The 22058-nt window shown below is 38.3% G+C and overlaps 1 long non-coding RNA gene across 1 annotated transcript in view; it reads left to right on the top strand.

Moving 5' to 3' along the window:
• Window positions 1–22058, top strand: part of LOC141736253 (uncharacterized) — a 29549-nt gene that overhangs the window by 3796 nt on the left and 3695 nt on the right. The window contains exons 2-3 of the long non-coding RNA XR_012584929.1: window positions 7269–7359; window positions 21114–21190. This is a non-coding gene — a long non-coding RNA (uncharacterized LOC141736253). The remainder of the gene's footprint in view (window positions 1–7268; window positions 7360–21113; window positions 21191–22058) is intronic.

Raw genomic sequence — 22058 nt, 5'->3', positions numbered from 1 at the left:
ACCCATGGCCATAGCCATGTCAAATGTACATTTGCTTCAGCTGAGGACTGAGACCATTATTTTAATAAGTAAATGCTCAATGAGCTTTTATACTATTTTGTTTATCCATCAAAACTATCTGTGCGGTTTCAATATAATTTCATTTTCATTTATCATAAAATAAAATGTGGAAATTATTTAGTCTTCAAATTTTATCTTTTTTTTGTAGGGAAAGCAAATTTAATTCAATCTCCGTAAGGGGTACTAGAAGAATAAGATTAAATTTGGAATAAAAGTTAGTAGTGTCTCCTTGATTTTTTTTGCTATATTCAGTAGCTAAAATTAACCTCTGTACAGCTGGCCAGCACAAAGTTACACACCATTTAAGTGCACAAGAATTAATTTCCTTGGTTGTGAGCATACAACACAGTATCAGCACCCCTCGTAGTGTAGATCTCTTGACCTGCTTTCTTACTGAGTGATCATCACCGGTCAAAATGATCTTCCACAAATATTTCACCAAAAATGCTTAGAGAGTTGTTCGGCACCACAAATACATACAAGTAGGACAGGGGCAAGGCGTGGAGTAAGGACATAACGAGTTGCTGCTGTGGAGTTTGCGAGATACCTACTTAACATGGTGAATCAAGTGGGAGCTGTACTTTGTTACAGGACAGGCTTGATTATGTGGGGAAATTAGGTAAAGGAGGAAGGAGACACCAGGCAGAAGCTGAAAAGAGTCGGGGGCAAAGTCTGTTCTCGTTTCTGCCTTTGTACCTTCTCCAAATACCATGGGGACAGATTCTGATTTCATCTATGCTTCTGTGACAAGGAAGTAGCCCACTGGGATGTGGTGGCATAAAATCAGAAGGAAGCCTACTCATCTTCAGGGAAGTTATAGTGACAGTACAATTTACCCTGGGTGGAGAAGGCAGCAATGGTGATTTCTCAAATATTACACTACTGGGGAGTGCAGGTTACCAAACAGCCCTCTCACACAGTTTTGAGGGTGAAACTGTGCCTATAATAAATGCTAAGCTACAATTCAAACCTTTTTAGCTAACTCAAGGCTTTTTTAAAAGCAGTTTTTCCTAGCTCAGACCAACCATTAGATGAAGAGCTGGAAGTAGTGAGAGAAAAAGGGATTTATGTGCGTGCATCAAAAGGAGAATATATCCCTTTGCGAATTATTTCCATGGGTCCCCTACCTACAAATGAAGAGATATGTGATATAACAATTCATTGTTCTGACACACATTACAATCATGATGTGCAGTTTTTAATGCATCGTGTTACATTAAGCTTAGCCCATGGTCTAACACCATGTAACATAAATTTCTGTGAAGGGAGTAACATAACACGATACTGTCTTTTAAAAGACACACACGATTTTTTCAGATCACCTACTTTTTATCCATGAATGCCCAATTCAAAAATCAAGGTGGCAGACGAAAGTGGAGTGAATGAGTATCCACAAACCAGAGTATTTATCTTGTGTAGTTTTGCTCATTGCTACCTGTAGTCAATGACTCCAGTCAATTTTTATGTCGTAATGCATGAGCAAAGTTGATGGACATATTTTTTTGTCACCCCCAGTTAGATTTTATTCGGGGTCAATCAAGGGAGACCTGACAGCCGTTAAGACTGTAAAACACCCTGAGAATCCTCACAAGTGTTTATTTCTCAATAGAGAGAGGGACTTTGATTATGAACCTGGCACTAACCTTATTTTGGCTGCTCTGTTTTTGTCTTACCTTGGAGACAGATCGTCTGTTTTAATTGATAGTTTATTTTGAAATAAAAATATAATGTAAAGGATTCTTATTGGAATGAAATAAAATGAATTATTGATTTGACAATAATTGGATATAATAAAACCTCCAGTGAAAAATCAAATTCAAATCTGAAGTTTAAGGAACTTGCAGAATAAAGCTGCAGGTGATCAATCTCTTTGGGGGGAAAAAAGGAGGTAGATTGTAAATATTTATATATACTTATACATTTGCTTATTTATCTCCCCCCAGATAGCGGACCCGGAAATGTTCAGGATTTTTAAAGACTTTTTTCTATAAATGTCTTGAAACTGGTCTTCAATGCCTGCTTGATTCCTTAGTTATTAACTTTATTTTTAATTGAATCCTTTCTGTGGTACAATACAAAGCAAAACCGTGAAACTCACAGACATCGACTGACATCTGTGTGGGTTTGACTGATCACATGCTTCAGTGCAAAGTTTAAATACCAGCAAAGGGGATTCCTCCTTTTTTGGCCACATCTGAAAACTGCAATTCTTACCAGAGACTGAACACTCAGGACAGTATTCTCCAATGAAGAAACAATCTTTGCCAGTGCTTAGCAGACAGGAACATGTTGGTAGCACACAAAGGTGGAGGACTGCAAAGTAGCTGGCACCAAATAGGCAGATCATGCTAATATCCCTTATGGTGCTGCATGAGATGTTCTGAAAGCTTCTCATGAGTCAGTAAAAAGAAGAAAACAATATCTGTAGACTATAGGATCAAGAAGAAGCAGTATTTAGAAAGTCTAAGGGAGATAAAAAATGTATGCTTTTAATAGGACAGCAATCTTTCTGGACAGAGATAAACATGCTGTCATGGTATATCTTGACACTGTAAAGCAACTGGCATGAAATCACACTATGTTGTGATTAAAAGTTTAGCGCTGTACAATATCAATTTAGCACATTTTAAATAGTTTGGAAATTTGTGTGTTGTAATTTGTTAATTATCATAATGTAGGAGTTTCTGATGAGTTCTTGCAGGAATTTGTTCACCAGGTCTAAGCTATTCGATATGTTTATTAATCACCTGAGAGGAAGTATAAAATAATTGCTAGTACAGCCTGCTGCTGGCACAAATGTTGTTGACATTGTAAGTAATAAGAACAGATTAGTTCTGTAAAGCAATTTGGATTGCTGGGTGAAATAAACTAATTCAAAATATATAATTTCATCACTGGTAAAGTCAGGGTCATACATGTGGGAGCAAAGAATATAAGTCAGACTTACAGAGTAAAAAACTGTGACATGGAAACCAGTAAGTACCCCTGGAAAAGGACTGTTGGGTTGCAATTGCTAACCAACTGAACATAAGCCCAGCTATAATACCACGGCTGACAGAGAGCAGGTATCATCCATCGATATACTGACATGTCAGTATTATGTAGGAGTCTAGAAATACCAAAAGAGTGAGGGTCTGGCTGAAATCGCATGCCCAGTTCTACACTTTAAAATGGGAAAAAAGTTTGTAAGGCTCAGAGCCAATCTATGGGAGTGATATGGTACCTGGAGAACATACCCTATGCAACAAGGCACAAGAAGCTAAGGGTATCTTAGTCAGCAAAGAGAAGAAGGGATTTGTCAATCTGTAATCTCCATAGAAAAGAAAATTCTGATAGCAGCAGGTTCACAACCCAGAGAAAAGAATGAGCAGTAGGATATGTATATATATTTCAACCCTGTGGAAAAGGACTTGGGGGTACTTTTGGATGAAAAGCTGGATATGAGCCAACAATGAGCGCTTGCAGCCCAGAAGGCCAATCGTATCCTGGGCTGCATCAAAAGAACCGTGGCCAGCAGATCAAGAGAGGCGATTCTCCCCCTCTGCTCTGCTCTCATGAGACCCCACCTGGAATACTGTGTCCAAGTCTGTAGCCCTCAGCACAAGAAGGACGTGGACCTGTTGGAGCGGGTCCAGAGGAGGGACATGAAGATGATCAAAGGGCTGGAGCACCTCTCCTATGAGGACAGGCTGAGAGAGTTGAGGTTGTTCAGCTGGAGAAGAGAAGGCTCCAGGGAGACCTTATAGCGGCCTTCCAGTACCTGAAGGGGGCCTACAGGAAAGCTGGGGAGGGGCTGTTTGCAAGGGCATGTAGCGATAGGATAGGGGGCGATGGTTTTAAACTAGAGCAGGGTAGGTTTAGATTAGACATTAGGTAGAAGTTCTTTACATGGAGGGTGGTGAGACACTGGATCAGGGTGCCCAGAGAGGTGGTGGAGACCCCATCCCTGCAGACATTCAAGGCCAGGCTTGATGAGGCTCTGAGCAACCTGATCTAGTTTGTCCCTGCTTACTGTCAAACTAGAAAAAATCATGATAGAATTAAGGGGCCAAATTTTAAGTACTGAGCAATTAACTACTGGGAAAACTACCAGTGGGTAGGGGAGATGGAGGTGCTTAAGATTGGATGTTTTTCTGTAAAATATTCTTTAGCTCAACTGCAAGTTCAGGCCCCATGTAGAAATTAGAAAGTGAAATCTGTGCAGGGGTTTAGGCCAGACAACCTTAGTAGTTCCCTCCATCCCTAAAAGTCCGCTTGTCAAAAAGCACCTGAACTGAGGAACCAGGCTCTTGTACTGCAGACTCAGCTGCAGGATCTGAAATCCCTCTGTTCAGAACAAACTGTAAGACTGAAGTCCTGCTCCTAGACTATTTTTTTTTTTTTTTGTGGGAAGGGAAGGGATAGAGGTCTGTTTACTTTTGTTTTACACACAGGGAATCGAGGTGAAGGAGATGCTAGAAATAATTACAACAAAACATCACACTGTATTATAGCAATACTGATTTTTTTAAAATTAGTCTGATCAAACTAGCTTAATGGGATTTTCATATTTCTAGTCTTCAGTGAGGAATTAAAATCTTTCAATTTTCATAAATATAAGTTATTATTTTTAATATACATAAATCTTTCAAAGTCCATGCTGGAGCAATCATTCCTAATCCAGTAGAAAACATGAGCATAATAGGGAACTAAGCCCTTGAAATATCAGGTACACCTGAATTACACTTTAGTAGCAAATCTCATCTTGCTTAAATTAAGATGAGTCAGGATTAGGTGTCTAGTCTGTGCTTATTAGGCTTCTTTTACACTGAAGAGAAACAGACATCTCTGGAGTTCAGTTCATGCTGTGTAAGTTGAGTATCTAAACTGTTTGGATGATTCATCATCTACAAATGACTAAAGTTAGATGAGATGAATCCCACATTGATTGCTTAAAAACAGAAGGTGACAAGCCCCTCCTCCCCCCAACTCAACTCTCTTTTAGTCCTGGAGATGTTTAAAATTTTGTAGTCACTGTATTTCCAACATTGACCATGGGCAAAATTCCTCTACACGTGCAGAGAAACATCTCAGCGCTGACCATAAACAGCATGCCACACCAGTTTAGAAGTCCCAGCAAGGCTTTCTGTCCCTTCATTGTCTTTGGAGTGATTATTTGCTGTTGCTTTCACTCCTTAGAATCTCCTCCTTTTACTCTTAACCAAACTTGCCCTGGATTTAGAAGAACATGGGTCAAGGCACAGTTTTTCCTGCTGGGAAATCATCCTGGTGGGAGCACAGAGGATACTGGGCACGGAAAAAAAATAATTTTCTCCTGTTAGTGCTGCTTCATGTTTGCTGTGATAATTCCATATGACTGAAGCAGAGAGAGAAAGAAGAATGACAGTGCAGCTAAGTGGTTACGTCACCTCCCCGTGGGAAAATATTTGTATGCAAAATGGTAAAACCTCAGCAGATGGATTAGGGAGGGCTCCCATCTCAGAAGGTCCCTGCTTACCTGGTTGTAGGACACCTTCCTTGGCAGAAGAGGTGAAAGCTCGAACCATTGACCTACTGGGTAAAGCAGCAGCAGCAGCAGCAGCAGCAATGCATTTAGGCTTTTAAAGAAAAGCTGTAGCTGTCTAAATCCATTACAGAGTTCAGGCAGGGCATCCTGAGTATAAGGAAGCACCTGAAAGTACATAAGAGAAGGCACTGAAAAGCCAAATTTGAGATGGTAGGTATAGTTTTCACACTGGTACTTTCTGCAGGGCCCTGCTTAGATTCTAGTTGGAGAGATGTGATGCCCCAGCAATTGTACCAGCAGCCCAGGCACCCAGTGTGGTTGCTGGGGATTTCTAGGGGTGCTCAGAAGTTAGACTAAACATAGATGTTTATATTTAATTTAAAATATATTTAAATTACATGCATTAAAAATAAAACTGAAATCAGATCTAAACCACTGATAACCTCTATTAAAGCTTAAATGCTGAGAAAATTTAAGCTTTAATAGAGGTTATTTCAGTATATTAGAAAGATTCTCCTACTAAGAGGCTCAAATAAAGCTACTTGAGGAATTAGTAGAAAAACATTAAATTTTTAAGGTCAGCATGGACTTTATTAAAATAACTATTAGGTATTCAAATCCAGAAATTTATTATTTTTCCTACATTTACTGTGATGCTGATATTAAATGTTGCACTTTTTCAGATGTTTTACTGTACAGATACTTGTGTTATCTTTCATGTTTGTTTTAGCTGAGCCAGCAGGTACAGCAGATATCTTTGTGATTTAATTAGCATTACTCATGCAAAATTCAGAAATGGATTGAAAGCTGAAAATACAGGGTTGTTTTCTCATCCAGTCTATGAATAAAAAAATTGGAAAAGGCAACACAGACAAAACCCTAATGGTGAGGGATCAGATTTCCAAAGATATTTTGGTGCCTGGAGATGGATACAGATGACCAGTGTGAGTTTCAAAATCTCTCCTATGGATTAAATTTCTAATTCCTATTGACTTCAGGGGACATGAGGCACTAGCCCCTATAGGCACTTCTGATAATCTCACTAGCCATTTATCTGCATGTTAGACATCTAAGTATTAGATCCTGAAAACAGGAGATAATCTCTCAGTTCACTAAATAACGTATCCACTTCATTCATTTAGTAATCTGGCTAGCTTTAAATAAGTTTCCTTTTGTCCTGGTTTTATAAGGAAAAAAAACGATACCATATGTTTAAGACAGTTAAATACAATTAATTAAACGAATTTTATGCATTTAAATTGATTTTTAGTTTCCACCTCAATGCATTTTGATACAAACCCTAAATAAAATCATCATTTAGAAAAGTCTTTAACCATTTTCTGAGATAATATGAATGTAAAACATAAGCATCTGAACAAATTACAACAATTCTCGCACTCTCACTGTATAAATTTATACGATAAAGAAGATACTGAAATGTATCAAATATACATTGCAAATATGGTTGCAAATCAGTTAGTGCTAATTATTATGCCAGTCAGTGAGAACCAAGTTAATTGCCAAGTACAAATGCAAAGCAAAAATAAAATCAGCTCTTTAAATCAAGGTTTCCTTCTCACCATTTTTAATCCTGATTAAAATTGGAAGCTTAAATTACCATATGCAGCTAAAGACTAACAAGGATCTGTAAGATACAACCCTGTGAAATGCAGTCACAATCTCTTAAATCTGTTCTTTCCAGAATCACAAGAAATGTTGCACCTTGTTCTCCTGTTTCTTGACCCAGATCTATGAAGATTTCTGTGCCTTAATCAACGCAAACGTAACATAAGGTAAGTGACCTGTTCTCTGAGTTTATGGTTACCCTCAGCTCTGTTGCCAGCATATCACAGGTAACACTTGCCAGCAATAACCCATAATATTCAGAGCATTTTCATCCCTTCCCAAGAAACAGATGGGCCTTTGGAATGCTTGAGTTTAATTCCTTGATTTTCAGAACCCTTCACACATTCCTCTGTGTCTCTGTCAAGTAAAATGAAACACTCTGCTGTTACAAAAGGGAAGAACACAGCCCAAATCTTGTACCATCAAGTTGAAAAGGGCATATACATGATGCAGCTTGTATGTATTAACCCTATGGTCTGCAAATGCTTTGCTTAAAATGTGCAGGGGATGAAGTAGATCAAATCATAATGCAGAATAATTGATGAAAAATAGCATCCTCTTCTTTTCACTGACACTCGGGACAAAACATTTCATCTCTTTGTTTTCTGAATCTTGCTGCATCTTGCTGAGAAAGCTGGGAGGGGCAGGACTGGGCAGGGAGCTAAATTTTCTTGTTGAGTGCATAAATAACGAGGTTTGTGTGCGTAACTTTTTTGCACCACTTGGAAAATTGCTTCTCACTGCATTTCTTTGAGGCTGGAAGAATAACCTTTATACCTCTAACGGTTATAAAAGGCCTAAAGTAAACATTTAATGGAATGGAAACAATAATGTGACATCATTCCAGTAAATGCAGCTTTGCTGTGCAGCTTGTTTTACAATAATGGTGTTACTTAGTCATTTATTGGTCTTGCAAGCAGCTGTAAGGAAAGGAAAACAAACAAACAAACAAAAAAAACCAAACAGGTGCACTTCGTGGAACTGCCTTGTCTGAGAGTTGAGAAATATTCTCAATTTTACTATACAAATATATAGCTGAATTTTACAGGGTTTGTTTGGCTTGATCTCCTCCATACAAACTTTGGTTTCATATATAAATGTATAAGTGTTTATTTACCCCAAACCATTTCATTGGCTGACCCTGGCATTTGCTAATTAGTTTTATTTAATTATGAAGCCCTTGATCAGCCCCCTTTGCCCTCTAACAATCCCTATTCCTTCTGCACAGGGGAGCCTGTGGGCCACATGAAGGCTCTTTTGACCACCTCTCTGTATTAACAAAAGAGCAAGAGGGACTTCAAACCTGTCCCCACTGGCCACTGTATCCATGGCCAGCAAAGAGCTGCTAGATTCTTGGCACCTTCCGTTAATTGTCATTTTAATTTGATGTTGCATCACCCTGCAAGTGGAGGCAGGAGAGCCCAGGGAGGCCTAGCCAAATTCCTGAGAGCCTGAAATATCTGAAGAAAGGGAGGGAGGACCAACTCTGTCCTGCACACAAACACAGGGCATAGCAAAGCTTAAGCTGCAAATCCCCTTCACTGCCCAGCAGCCCTCAGCACAATGAAAATAAAGTCCTCCTCTCCTAGGAAGAGCTGTTCATGCATTGACAACCTTTCCCAAGGCTTCTTGCAAGCAAGTTTGTACACCCGTGGCCAGCCACTGTGCTCAGGTGGGACTTAGTCCACATCACCGTAGCAGTGCTGGGATGTGAAATGAGCCGTCCTCCTGGGCTTCCCGGTGGGCTCTTGGGGGGTCTCTGCTTCAAGAACTAGTGTTACTGTCGATATGCTGGTGCTATATGTACTGAGGGAAGATCTTCCCTTGCTCAGCTCCCAGGCACTGGCTGTGCAATGTGGCATAAATGGAACATAATGGTTTCTCACTCATTTTAAGATAAGAGAGCTACAACTCAAATTTTCTCTCCCTTGTCTTGCTGGAGAGCTTATATGTTAAGAGCACTTGTATAAAGTTGCTGGAATACAAAATATGTATTATTTATTATTTTCATGCTTGCAACAGTTTGACAGAATACAAGAGGAGATGACATTTGAAGGGAATATAGGAAATAGAAGAGGTACATTAAAAGATCATGAGGAACACTTTGTCAGCTAGTTCCTGCCTGTACCCTCCCTTGATTAGATGAAATGCATGTGTACATTTGTTCCATACCAGAAATAAATGATGGTGATACATAAAAGGTTTTATAAGTACAGCTTGGAGATAAATGAACTCAGAGGTGGAAATGTGAGCAATGATATAAAGTATGTGCCTCACTGTCACCTGTTTTGTGTCTTCCACATGTGTTTCATAAAATTATTTTATTGAAATATTTTGAAAATATTTTGACAATATCTGTTTCAGAATTTCTTATGCCTCCACCTGCCTAGCACAAGACGTTAATGAGTGCAAGTTCAGGCAAAAGGGGAATCAGGTCAGTGTCTTACCTCGCTCATAAAAGCTTCCTACCACAGAATAAACGTCTTAAGACTTTTTATGGTTACAAGCTAGTATTATACCCCTTTGGAAAGAATTTGAAAGAGCGGAAGCACCTGCTGCAGATCACTAAGAAAACTTCTTTTAAAAGCATGGGATTCTTCGTCTGTTCCATTTTGGGGATCCCAAAGCAGCTAGGTGTCTTCGGGTGAGGGCTCCTTGCAAAAGGAGGGAAAAAAAGAAATCACTTTGTTAAAGCTGGAGAGGTGGAGAGGTAACAGCAGGAGGCTCCTGGGGACAGATCCTTCCATGGAGTAAATTGCTGTAGCTCTCCTGGAGTTATGACAATTTAGACCAGCAAAGAGCTCCCCTTTGAGCTCTATACTTGTCCTTTTGGGAATTATACTAGACCGTTTCAACACATATATTGGAGGAGATGTACAATCTTTGCTTCTATTTATAAAGTGTAAAAAGAGGCAATCTCTTCAAATTGTGGGAGTTTATCTTGAAGTTTATATGATATTCTTTCATAAATTGCTGTTGTAGCAAGAGATTGAAGCCATTTATCAGCAGGTATTGGAGATGTTACAATGATGCATTATGATACATTTAGCTACCAATATTTAGCTATCAATATGATACATTTATCATCAATATCTAGCCAATACTACCAATGATTTAGCAGGAGAAGTTAGATGAAAATACTCTGATGTATCATTAGGGAGACAGAGTGTCTGGAATGAGAGAGTCCAGGATCATTTATATTTCTTGTGTTACTGTGTCCCAAAATTGCATCACTGCAGACCAGGGGGATTTTTTAGTGTGTCTTCCCTTTACAAGTAGGTGGTTTTGCGTCCCTTACACAGAAGTCTGCACAGCTCTGAGTCCTCAAATTACAAACATACAGGTGACAGATTTTGGCACAGATGTTTGCAGATGATGAAATTCACAATCTAACTTAAAAAAAATGGTATTTGTGCGTAAACAACCTATTTTATTACGGCTCAGCTGCTTGTGCTACTAACCATAGTCACATAAAAGGAGCTAAATGCTGCAGGTTTGCATTCTGAGGGTTTTGTTTGTTTTTACCAAACAATTTGCAAAAATATTAATGACCATAAACACAAGTTAGTAAAGAAATTAGCACCCCAAATCCTGAGTATAAAGCACAGTGAGACTGCAGCAGGTTACATTGCAGTTGGTCCAGCTGAGGCTCACTGAAGACAGTAAGAATATTCTTCATGTTAATACTTGACCCTAATAGTCATTCAGAATACAGACATGCAACAAGATCACACATCACCATGAGTCCCAGAATAGCAACTCCAAAATAGTTTTTTCTATAACATATTTTCAATTAATGATGCTGAGAAGAGAAAGTGTTTTCACAAAGTTTATTCGGAGTCCTCCAAAATCCCGGCTAAGTCCCAAAGTCTCTGAGTGCCTCACTTTCATTACATGCAGCTTTATTAATGAACAATATATTGACAGTGACTTTCTGTGGTCATGAAAGCTATTCAAACACACCAGTCTCAAAAAGCCTGTGAAAATCTCAGAATGACCTGACAAAACCAGCTGAATAAGCAACATGAAAGTTGATGAAATAAAACATAAAAGTATAAGGAGGAAGCATCCTTGTATGTAGCTCAGTGAAGTTCTAAACTCGAAAATGGCTGTGCTTGACAAAAGCAGGCAAGGTGTTTGGATGTATCTGAAATTGGATGATAATAAGGCAGAAAATAAAATGTCATTGTATTTTATGGCATTATAAATACTTTACCTCCTCTGGAATACTGTGCTCAGTTCTGCTCACTGAATCTAAAAGGGATGTTTGTAGAATTAGGCTACATCTCTACTGCACCAGGCAAAAGAGCAGAAGACAGCCCAGAGTACTCCCAGGCAAGCTCCACATATCCGTGTTGTTCTATCCATGATGTTAAAAGGACAACTCATATGCAAACAGCCCAGCTATGAAGTCTGAACCTGGGGTACTGAGGACTGGATCGGGGACCACAGTAGATGGTTTTTCTGCCCAGGATCAGCCAGGTAATACCACTGGTGCTGGGATGTGTGGCAGTGGGCCAGCCTGAGCCCTCTGTGTTCAACACACTGAACGATGGACTGCAGCTGAATCTCACTATGCACCCTTACCAAAGTCCAATCTTACATCTGAACAATGGAAAGGTGAAGTAAGTTGGACTTGTGCTCAAGGTTGGACATGGGATCAACATGCAGTACTGGAATGGCCCTGGGAGACCTGGAGAATGAAAATCATTAGAAGGGAATGGAGATAGTTACAGGCATGGAAAAACTCATATGTGGACAAAGGCTCGAGGCATTTGGAATTCTTTTCTATGAAAAAGGACACCAATTATAGAGGATGTGATAAAAATGCTTAAAATAAATAGCCTGTAGAAGACACTTTCCTTTCTGTCTTACCATACAAGAGCTACATGACAGTGAAACGAGAAGACAGCAGATTCAAAATTGTGAAAGGTTTTGTTTCACCTTGTAATTAGCTAAACAGTCAAAGTCACTGGTTACCAGTGAAAGCAAGAACAGCAGTATTCAGAGGAAGAGGTGGCCTCTGCCATGGAAAACATGCTATCTGTTAATGCCAAGAGTTTCAGAGAGACATAAAGGTTGAGACTAGAGGATTAAACCATTATCCAGATACCAAGATTTAATCCATGAATAACTTTGATGTGAGACACATGAGCCCACATCTTCCTCCTGTTCAAACTACCTTCTGAAGGAAATGCCACTATGGAGACGGCACCCTGGCCTAGACTAATGTTCATGATGATAATAATCATAGTGCTTATCTCCTAGTTTAAAATGACGTTTGTTTAAAACATTGGAAAGGAGTGGTAGTTTACTGCTAATTTAGAAACAGAGGACAAATTGTGGTAGCTGAACATTATCAGTCCTGAAGAAAAGTGACTACAAGGAGGTTTAATCATGATTTATTATGTGTACTTGCTGAGTACCAGTATTTAGTGCAACACCAGTTCACTGTAGAGACTAGAGGTCCAATCCTTTAAATCTTTATTCAAGCGAAGAAGGTCTTTGTGCCACCAGGGACTGATCCAACAGATGAACATTATCAAATCAGGCCAAAAAGCCTCACATAACATTTTGTGTTGACCTGACACTCAGTAGAGGAACAATTTGATGAAATGGCAAAGATTATTCTTCTCATGCTGAGTTAAAAATTCCAGGAATCAGAAACTTAGCAAGAAGGATGCAATAGAAGCCAGAAAGTATACTCCAGTAGCATGCTGTGGCTTCCCTGCACTTGCATCCTGGGCTCTCATTAAAAGAAAGCACAGGGAACAGTGGTGACGTGGATTTGTGATACAGTCAGGGTGCGAACCCACGACAAGTCCTCAGGTCTCCAGCTTAGACAGCACCATCATCTTTCCATTGATGATCAAACCTCAGATAATAAATGGATGCTTTCAGACTTGGAGGAGGCTGTGAGCCAAGATGAAGGTCACCATCCATGTGGTGTTATCAGAGCAAAATGAATTCAGTTTGATATTCTCTCACAATAGCCTTGTTTTTGAGTTAAGAAAAGGACTGACATTACTTTAAGACAACTTCTGATCTGATTAAATTGGTTTTAGTGTAATTGGAAAAGCACTAATGAAAAGGAAGAGGCAAAAAAGAACAACAGATCCTTAGAGAGATGCATGCTAGCATTTAGTTAGAAAAATTTAAATCAGTAATGAACAATTCATGTTTGCTGCACACATCTCTAAAAGAGACATTAAAACATCACACTCTACAGTCTGAATTCTTTTCTATAACAAGGCAAATTAAAATCATGTCTGCATCCTGTTTTTTAAAGTAGTATTAACCCAAATACTTACAGAGACGTATGTGTTATTTGGGATTTTTCTAACAGACAGTTTTCTACCATTTTCTGTATTCTCAAAATACAAAAAATACTTGGATAAATTCGGTCACGGAGAGTAGGTGTACCATCCTAGAGCACAGCTGTATCCCTACGTTCTCCTTTTCTCACAAAGTAGGATAATCATTTGTGTGAACTGTGACATCTGAACCAACTAAATACCATTGATACAGATGGACTTTAGGCAGCTTTAAATCTGTGTGGTGTAAAATTCATGACTTTCTACTTTTAAGATCTTCTTCCCCTTTGCCTTAGTCCAGAAGAGGATACACATTCAATTTTAGTAAAATAATCTTTTGCTACATCTACAGGGACCATTTCTGATATAGAATTAAATTGTGGTGCAGGCAGAATCTTTATTACATTTACATGACCCCATAAAGATAACTTTAATAGTTCCCCATAGAGCAAAACCCTCCTTAATTTTGTTAATTATTTTCCCCCGGTTATGCTTAGCTATGTCTTCTAATTCAGTATTGATCTTGATACTGAGGTCTGTCAAATACTTAGTAATCTACTTAAATCCCCATTGGGGGAAAAAGGTTTTGAGGGACAGATCCTAGACAGAGCTGGTGCTTTAGAGTTGCACCAATAATTCTAACCAGAAATCCTTATTTTCTGCCTGTCATTTACACTGGTAAATGAATGTGTATTATGTTACAGAAATAAAGAAGAATTGAGCATGATTTCTGTCCAGAGCTTCTAAAATTGCTTCTTATGAATTGAGTCCTATTGAGTCTATAACTGTTGATAGAGGTGATAGACTCCACAGCCCCACAAAAGAGGGACTCATGATGGAGGAGCCTATCCCACCTTATCTGACTTGGCTGGCCCTCAGTGAACACCAATCCATAGCAAAAGAGAAACTGAACATTTTGTATAACTGATGAACTGAACTGATGATTTTGTCTCATGTCTGGAATTCCCAGATGTACCTAAGGCAGCTTTTTTAATTGCACGAGGAGTGCATTTTCAAAGCGAATTTTCTACTTGTCACCACATTGCAGGGTGATGGTGGTGGAGTGCAGGGAGTGGATTCCCTTGGGATTATACAACGCCAGAAGATGCACTCCAATTGCTAATGAGCATTCAGTCCACATGAGTCCAGGATGTTCCCATCCCTAAGACCCATTTAGTGTGGAAGTACGTTCTTCATATCTATTCTCACTTCACTGTTAATGTAAATGTATCTTTAGAGATAAATGGTGCCGTGAGGTATTCTTGGTGTTTGTTTGATAATTAGATTAAGTAGCTCTAATTAATCTCTATGTTTACATCAAAATCCAAGGTTGTTCTGCCATTCACTCTTCTATCCACCCACCCATTCTATCCATGGTGTCTCCATGTGCACAGCAGGAAATATCCGAAAGCGAGATACAAACTTATCCAGTTCTTTAAACTGAGCTTTTGATATTCTGATCTGCAAATTACATAATGATGTAAGTTAGAGCATGATGATGCTATGACCAAAAAAAAGTAAGTTGTTTGGCAATACATTATCAGCTAAATCAGAGGTTTAAACAGGAGATGTAGATTCCTGTTTGTTTCTCATACTGTGTGCATTGGTGTATAAGCATTTCAGACACACTCCTGAGCACTCCATGCTCCCAGGAGCAGTGTAAATGTTCCCACTGCTATTGCCACCTTCTGGCAATGGCATGCCAACCCTTGGCTTACCTACTGCAGTCCTGTTGGTATCCCCTTCACCCACTGATTCTAATTTAAAGCTCTCTTGATCAGTCCCACTGGTTTATGCCCAAAGATGTGTTTCCCCCATTAGGACAGGTGGATCCTGTGAGGCCCCATTCCTGTCATGCCATACCAATCTAGGATGCTTTTTGCAGGTCTTTAATCCTACAATTCAATGAGCCATTTGCTCTCATGTACCCATACACGTTTTAAACCTGTAACATCAGTAATACGGAGACTGTATTCATATGATCCTTACCTACTTTAGACCAGTCCTTCCTCACACACGAGACAACATACCAGCTTGGCACTATTTATAATAAATTACCTATATTGTGTTAATCTATTTCCTGTTTTGTACAAACTGCCCAGACAGAAATCTCTTCATATGCTTAAAGCTGGAATATTTGTGATTTTCAAAGTATGGATGGGTTGAGTTGGAAGTAAAAATTCATCTACCAGCTAGAAGCAGAGCAGAATTAAATATAGGATTGGTATTTCCTACACAGATTCAATTTTGCTATTTATTTTTCAGCTTCCCTTGAATGAGTACATCTAGTACCAAAGGAAAGGAAAAAAAATGGAGCAATGTCCTGGAAGCAATAGCTTAGGCTAGTCTATCTGTTTCTTAACTCACACGGAGCAAGTATTTGGAAGAAACAGATATCATAGACTGTAAATTACTGAGGAGGTGGGAATAGAGGATCTCAAGAGGACGAGGCAAGTGATTAACTTATATTTTACATTAAACAACAATATGACCTTGGCATCAGCAAATATGAAAAACTATGGCTACTTCTAATTCCTTTCTGTATTATGAATACTATCATTTTTAAATGAAGGCAGTGAAAAAGCTATTAGAAACTCTTTCTAAGTGACAAAAATTTGCTATGTCTGGTAAAGAAATTACTATGTGCACGGTTTTACGTTGGAGGTTAGGCAACCAAACATTTGTGTAAGGCAAGTAAAGCCTTGGGAGGGTAAGTTTACATAAAGCAGTTGTAATGGAGCACAAGTCTGGAGCAAAAATGCCATAACTGCAAGACCACCCACAGACATTGATAAGATTCCACACCCTGTGTTTATGCCTTATGAAAAAAGTCCTGTTAAAATCAAATATATGCTTGACTGTACTGAAACCTCAGTAAATATCACTTCCCACCAGAAAGTCCTCCTTCTTTCTCTCTGTTCAGAAAAATGGAAATTTTACACATGAGAACTACAGAGCAGGTCACTTTGTCTATACAGTAAAAGAATCAAATTTTGCAGTTTCTGTAAAGAGAGTGAATCTACATGCACAACAATGTAGAAAATATTGTCAAGAGAAATCTAAACATTTCTTTTTACAGGAAGTAAAGGATTTTCACCATTTCTGTTTGCTGTAAATCATTACCTCTGCATGCACGCACATCTTGCCCTTGCATTCTGAACAATTCAGGAAGAAATTTTTGTCCATAATTGCACACCAGTGCAGCACTTTTCCCCTTACCTGAATTATGTGAGCAAACAGCTTCTAGTAGCTCTTTTCTCCTCCTCATTCAAGACAGCAGCTATTGAAATCAAGAAAAGTAGCAGCAGCTGAAACTTTAAATTTAGCAAGCGAGTCATTACTTAAACAAAAAATGAGCTTCCCACGCTGGAACTCTACCACTGGATCAACCACCGTCCACTTGAGCATATGTACCTACAGAAATCAGAGAGAAGACCCATGTGAATGGACTTATGCATGTACTTAATCAGGGTCGAAACATCACAGAGTTGTGTTTTTCCAGAGTTGTGTATAACTATGAGTATCACAAAAGCCCTCTTTCTCATTGATATTTATATTTTTAGGAAAATGTGATGAACTTCATTAGTAACATGATGTAGAGCATTACTGCAGATCTTTTTAAAGCAAAGGCAAGCCTAGATGAGAATCCTCTAATTAATTCTTTCTACCGCTCCATTGCGACAGACTGGCCATACAGCAGATCTCCTATTCCCAAACTGCTGCCCTTGTGATGTTTTTCATGGAGAGCCATCAGAAAACACTGGCTGATTACTCCACAAAGTGCTGTCTTTGATGCAATTTTACCTGGCATTGGACAATGAATTCCTGTTTTCTAATGCATCTCTGCAGCCAATTTGGCTTAGCTGCATTGAACACAATGTTGTTTCATTTGTAAAAATAGGGTAACAACATTTACTTACAACATGTACTTACCTTCCCTGCAACTTAAATTACACTTATTCAGAGAAATGATCCAGAGCGTAGCTAATTCTGTTTTCAAAAAACTGGAATGATGATAGGATGCTATTATAATCTTCAAGTGTGTAAAAGAAGCAGTGTCAAAGGACATCACTAAGCAGCATCTACAAAGTTCTACAGAGATTGTTTAGGTTGTTTGGTTTTTTTTGTCCCATGGAAATCTGCTGTGATTTTATTGTGTATCAGTATTTGGCAGTATTTTTTCCATATACCACTTGAAACCTCAAAAAAATGGCCATGGGAATGATAGTATACGTGTTTTGATCCGAAGTCTTGCTCAGGAAAGTTTATTTGTGCAGTCCTTTGTATGAGGAAAGCTTGGAGACATAGGGGTGCTATTGGAGGAAGGAACACAAGGTGTGTGCAGACAGACAGACTTCTCCCAAAGGATGGCACATCTGTCCAGGCAGAAGGGGAGGTTTTGGACTTACGCTACTTACTCATTTCATGGTTTCTAACACAGGAAGATCTACAGAGCTAGTTATACCATCACCTCCAAGAACCCTTTTTTTGGGTTATTGGTATTCTAGGCAACAGGATGAAATCATGGTCGAGGAAATCAGGCAAAAAACAGTCACGTATTTCTCTGCTATCTTGCATTTTATGTCTACAGATGTTTTTATGATCATCACTGTCCCGGCTTCAGCTGGGAAAGAGTTAACTTGATTGCTGTGAAAGGAATGGCAATAATGCATATTGTTTAAATTGTTGCTAAGCATGCTTATTCTTTTCAAGGACTCTTTTCAGCTTCCCATAGATGCTGAGGAGGAGCATAGACAGAATAATGGAATGACCAATGGAATATTCCGTAACATAGAAGCCATGCTCAGTATATAAATGGTGGTTGGCTGGGGGAGGGAAATCCATAGCACTGCTCAGGAAGGTACAAGTTCTCCAGGTGGTGAAAGTGACTTGTATCATTATTATTATTGTAACTATTGTTGTTATTATTGTTATTTTCCTTTTCTGCTATTGTTTCTATTAAACTATCTTTATCTCAACCCACGAGGTTTTTTCCCTTCCCTTTCCCCTCCATTTCTCCCTCTTCTCCCTGCCCTACTGGGGGAAGGGGGAGAACTGCGCAAGTGGCTGCATGGTCCTAGCTACCGGCTGGGGTTACACCATGACAATCACACCTGGTTGTAATCAAGGCAATTTACAGCAACTCTTTCCAGTTTATGGACTCTCTCAGTAACTTTTCCATTTCTATATAAATGTCACACTTTTCATTGGTACTGTATACACAAACCAGACTCCCTAAAAAGGACTTGGTATAATGAAATCCAGACGTACGAGCAAATATAATCATGCTACTGTGCCCATAATGAAATACAAAATGATGACCTTTTTGCTTTTGCTGTCATCAAAAGCTGACAGGCTGTTAAACTTCTTTAAGCTCAAAGGCGTAACTCACCTGTTCAGCAATATTCAGGAATTTAGCACAATATTTACATTTCTCTGTTAATAAATATTTTGGCAATTTCTTCCTAAAATTTCTTGAAAGGCATCTAAAACTTGAGTAATTGAAATATGTGTTTGGGGGAAAAGCAATACCAAAGTAACCAGCTTAGATTATTCCAGACATGACATTTTGGGAGGAGTGTTTCAGCAGCTGTTGGAGTCAATGGCTCACCTTCAGCTTGGTTTCCCCTAGAGATTAATGCCAACATGTGAACATGAAGACTGCTCCCCTTTATTTTCACTAAGTCCCCAGGTATTTGATGCAGTTGAAAACCTAAACTGAAACATGACCATTCAAATGGGAAACGGGATTAATAGTTTAGCAGAGTCTTGAGATATAAATATGTGAAAAGTCAAAGTTTTAGAAGCTGTCCATCTTTTTTCCCCTGTTCTGCACAGCCTGTAAGTCCAGTTCCACTGAGTAAAAACATACACATCCTTGAGTGCGTGGCATTTGAAAACAGTACAAGAATAGAGGCAATAATGTCTTTCCCAAGCATCAGGAAGTAGTGGTCTGACTCATTTTCCTACTGGGACCAATGACAGAGATTTCACTGAATTCAGCAGGTGCAGGTAAAGGGTTTGGCTTGTTTGCTGGTTCACATGGGCCTTGGTGGCCTGGTTCTGAACCTACCCAAGATGACATGGAGAGGTTGATCTTCACTGAAACTCACAGCAAAACTTCCCTGTCTTCTATCTGTTCTGACCTCAGTTCGAGAGTAGTCTCACTGATTTTTCTAGAGTTACATCAAAGTAAGGGAAAACCAGAGTTGGATTATTCATACCCGAAGTAATGCCTGATAAGCAAATGACACTTAAGATGCATAAGTGATGCATTCAAGTGTCTTCTTGAAAGTGGAGAAATACTTTTGGACAGTTTATATGCAGGCGAAAGCGAAGCAGTTGCATGGATTTGGTGATGTGCCACATTAGCTAGTGAATAATGCTGTTCCCCAGCTTTCAGAAACCAGGGATGCTTCACTTTTTAGGTACAATAATATGGTGCCAAAGTACATTTTTGAAGGATATATTTCCATTCAATGTCTGTCACATTTTATGCAGTGTGAAATCTGTGTAAACAATTGATATTCTCTATTGCTTACTCTATCTCTTCATGTTAGTACACTGCACATTCTGGATACAAAAGAGACTTTATCCAGGAATTATGTACAGATCCCAGCAGTAGTTAAACCAGCTGTATAGTGAATAACCATAATTTTATAACTTTGTTTATAGACAGTAAGTTTTATTACATCTACCTATATATTTTTTTATCTTTTAAATAAAATTGCAGTTACTTTAAAGTAAAAAAAAATGAAACTGGTAAATATTAAAGTTTCATTAAAAACTACAGACCCCACTTTATCACAGAAATTCACCAAACTCCAAATTACCATTACAAGTACTGTTACTAATTTCTACATCTGTACAGATCAAATAATCTGGACATTGAACATCAGGAAGATTATGAATAAAAAAGAAGCTCAAGCAAATAAAAGACCCAAGGACAAGAATAACCCTAATAAATAGTAGATGTGAGCTTTTGTTAGAATGTCAGATTCTTGTAAAATATGCTGGGGAATTTTACTGAAAAATGTCAAGAAAGATGCATGTTTCCTACTCATGAAATCATACAGAACATTAAGAAAAAGTTTTAAAATATACTTGTTGGAGTCTTTATAAAGATGGATATCGTTATGTTAGAGAACAATGAGTGTTTATTAGTGACAAGCAGAATTGTATTTAGTTAGCTAGTCTGTTGTTCTTGTGTGGAGAGATTTATTTCTCTTTGTTGGTTGGGTTTTTAATTTTCACTGGTCCCAAAAGCTTGATCCTATTTGTATGGTGGTGACTGAGGTTATTGTAACAGGTTTCTACTTATTGTAAGTAGGAGCTGAGCTGGAACTGAAAGTGTGCTCACTGATTGATTGCCTGTCTGCAGGCAGTGGACAGAATCTGTGTTTCTTTTCAAGTTCAGAAAGATTCACAAAACAAATCTAAAAGGTCTAATTTTTCCAATTAACACTGTAGAAGAAGGGTCTGCTTTTACTGAATTAATTAAAATACTATAATGGTACAGTTTTAAACTAAGTAATTTAAAGTTAATGTCAAATTCTGATCTTGGTTTTATTGGTACAAATCTAAAAGCATTTCATTTATGTCCACAGAGTTGCTTTATTTGGAGAAGGTGAGCTCACAAGCAGAATCATAAGAGCTAAAGGTGAAACAAATACATCATTGGAAGGTACAGTATAAATCATACCTTTAATTCTAAATACTATATTCCACATCAGAATAACTGAAAACAGTATTTCTTTTTTCTTTTAATTACTTCTGCTGTGTCTAACTGTAGCATGCATTGTTCTAAATAGCAATTTTGCACACACCATGGACCTAATTCTAATACCACAGATACCTAAAATGGGAGTGCAAAGTCAGGCTCTGAATGTGTGGAATTCAGCATATCCAAAATAAAGATAAAACAAAAAAACCTACAAAATCTCCAGCCTAAGCTTTAGTCTTACTTTAACATAAACAATCCTATTAAACAAAACTTGACATTAACTGCTCTTTGTTTTTATTAGATACAGTGGGTTTAATTCAGCCTGATGTGGAAATGCAGCTAGGTATCTCTTTAAGGGGAAAGGAATTCAGTACATGACAGCAATTCATAGAATTCTATTAAATAGATATAAGAAAAATTTCATATAAGAAAAAATACTGCTAAAGAAATCATGGGGAAAAATCTGTATTAAAAAAACTGCATAATGACTGTGCATGAGAACAAAATATTTACTCAGTTTCAAATCTGGCTTTGTTTTTAACTTGGGATCAATTGCTTGAAATAATTTCCCTTTTACACATGTCACAGATAAAATTTTACATTTAAATAAAAGAAGGGGAAAAAAACCAATAGTGTAACTGAACCTAAGGATATTATAGGTGATATTTAAGAATATAACCTAACCTCTAAGTTTAGTGAAAATTCCAGCTTTGGTGGAACTGTTGATAGACCAGGTTTCATGCTAGACCGGTGATTTCTGTATTCAAGTCAAAATCCTCCATAATATTTTGCAGCCTTTGACTTAACAATCCTGAACAAGGCTAGTCGG

Source organism: Larus michahellis, chromosome Z (genome assembly GCF_964199755.1).
Source record: "Larus michahellis chromosome Z, bLarMic1.1, whole genome shotgun sequence".
Taxonomy (NCBI): Eukaryota; Metazoa; Chordata; class Aves; order Charadriiformes; family Laridae; genus Larus; species Larus michahellis.
The sequence above is the reverse complement of the archived record's forward strand: the minus strand, read 5'-3'. Positions and strand labels throughout refer to the sequence as shown.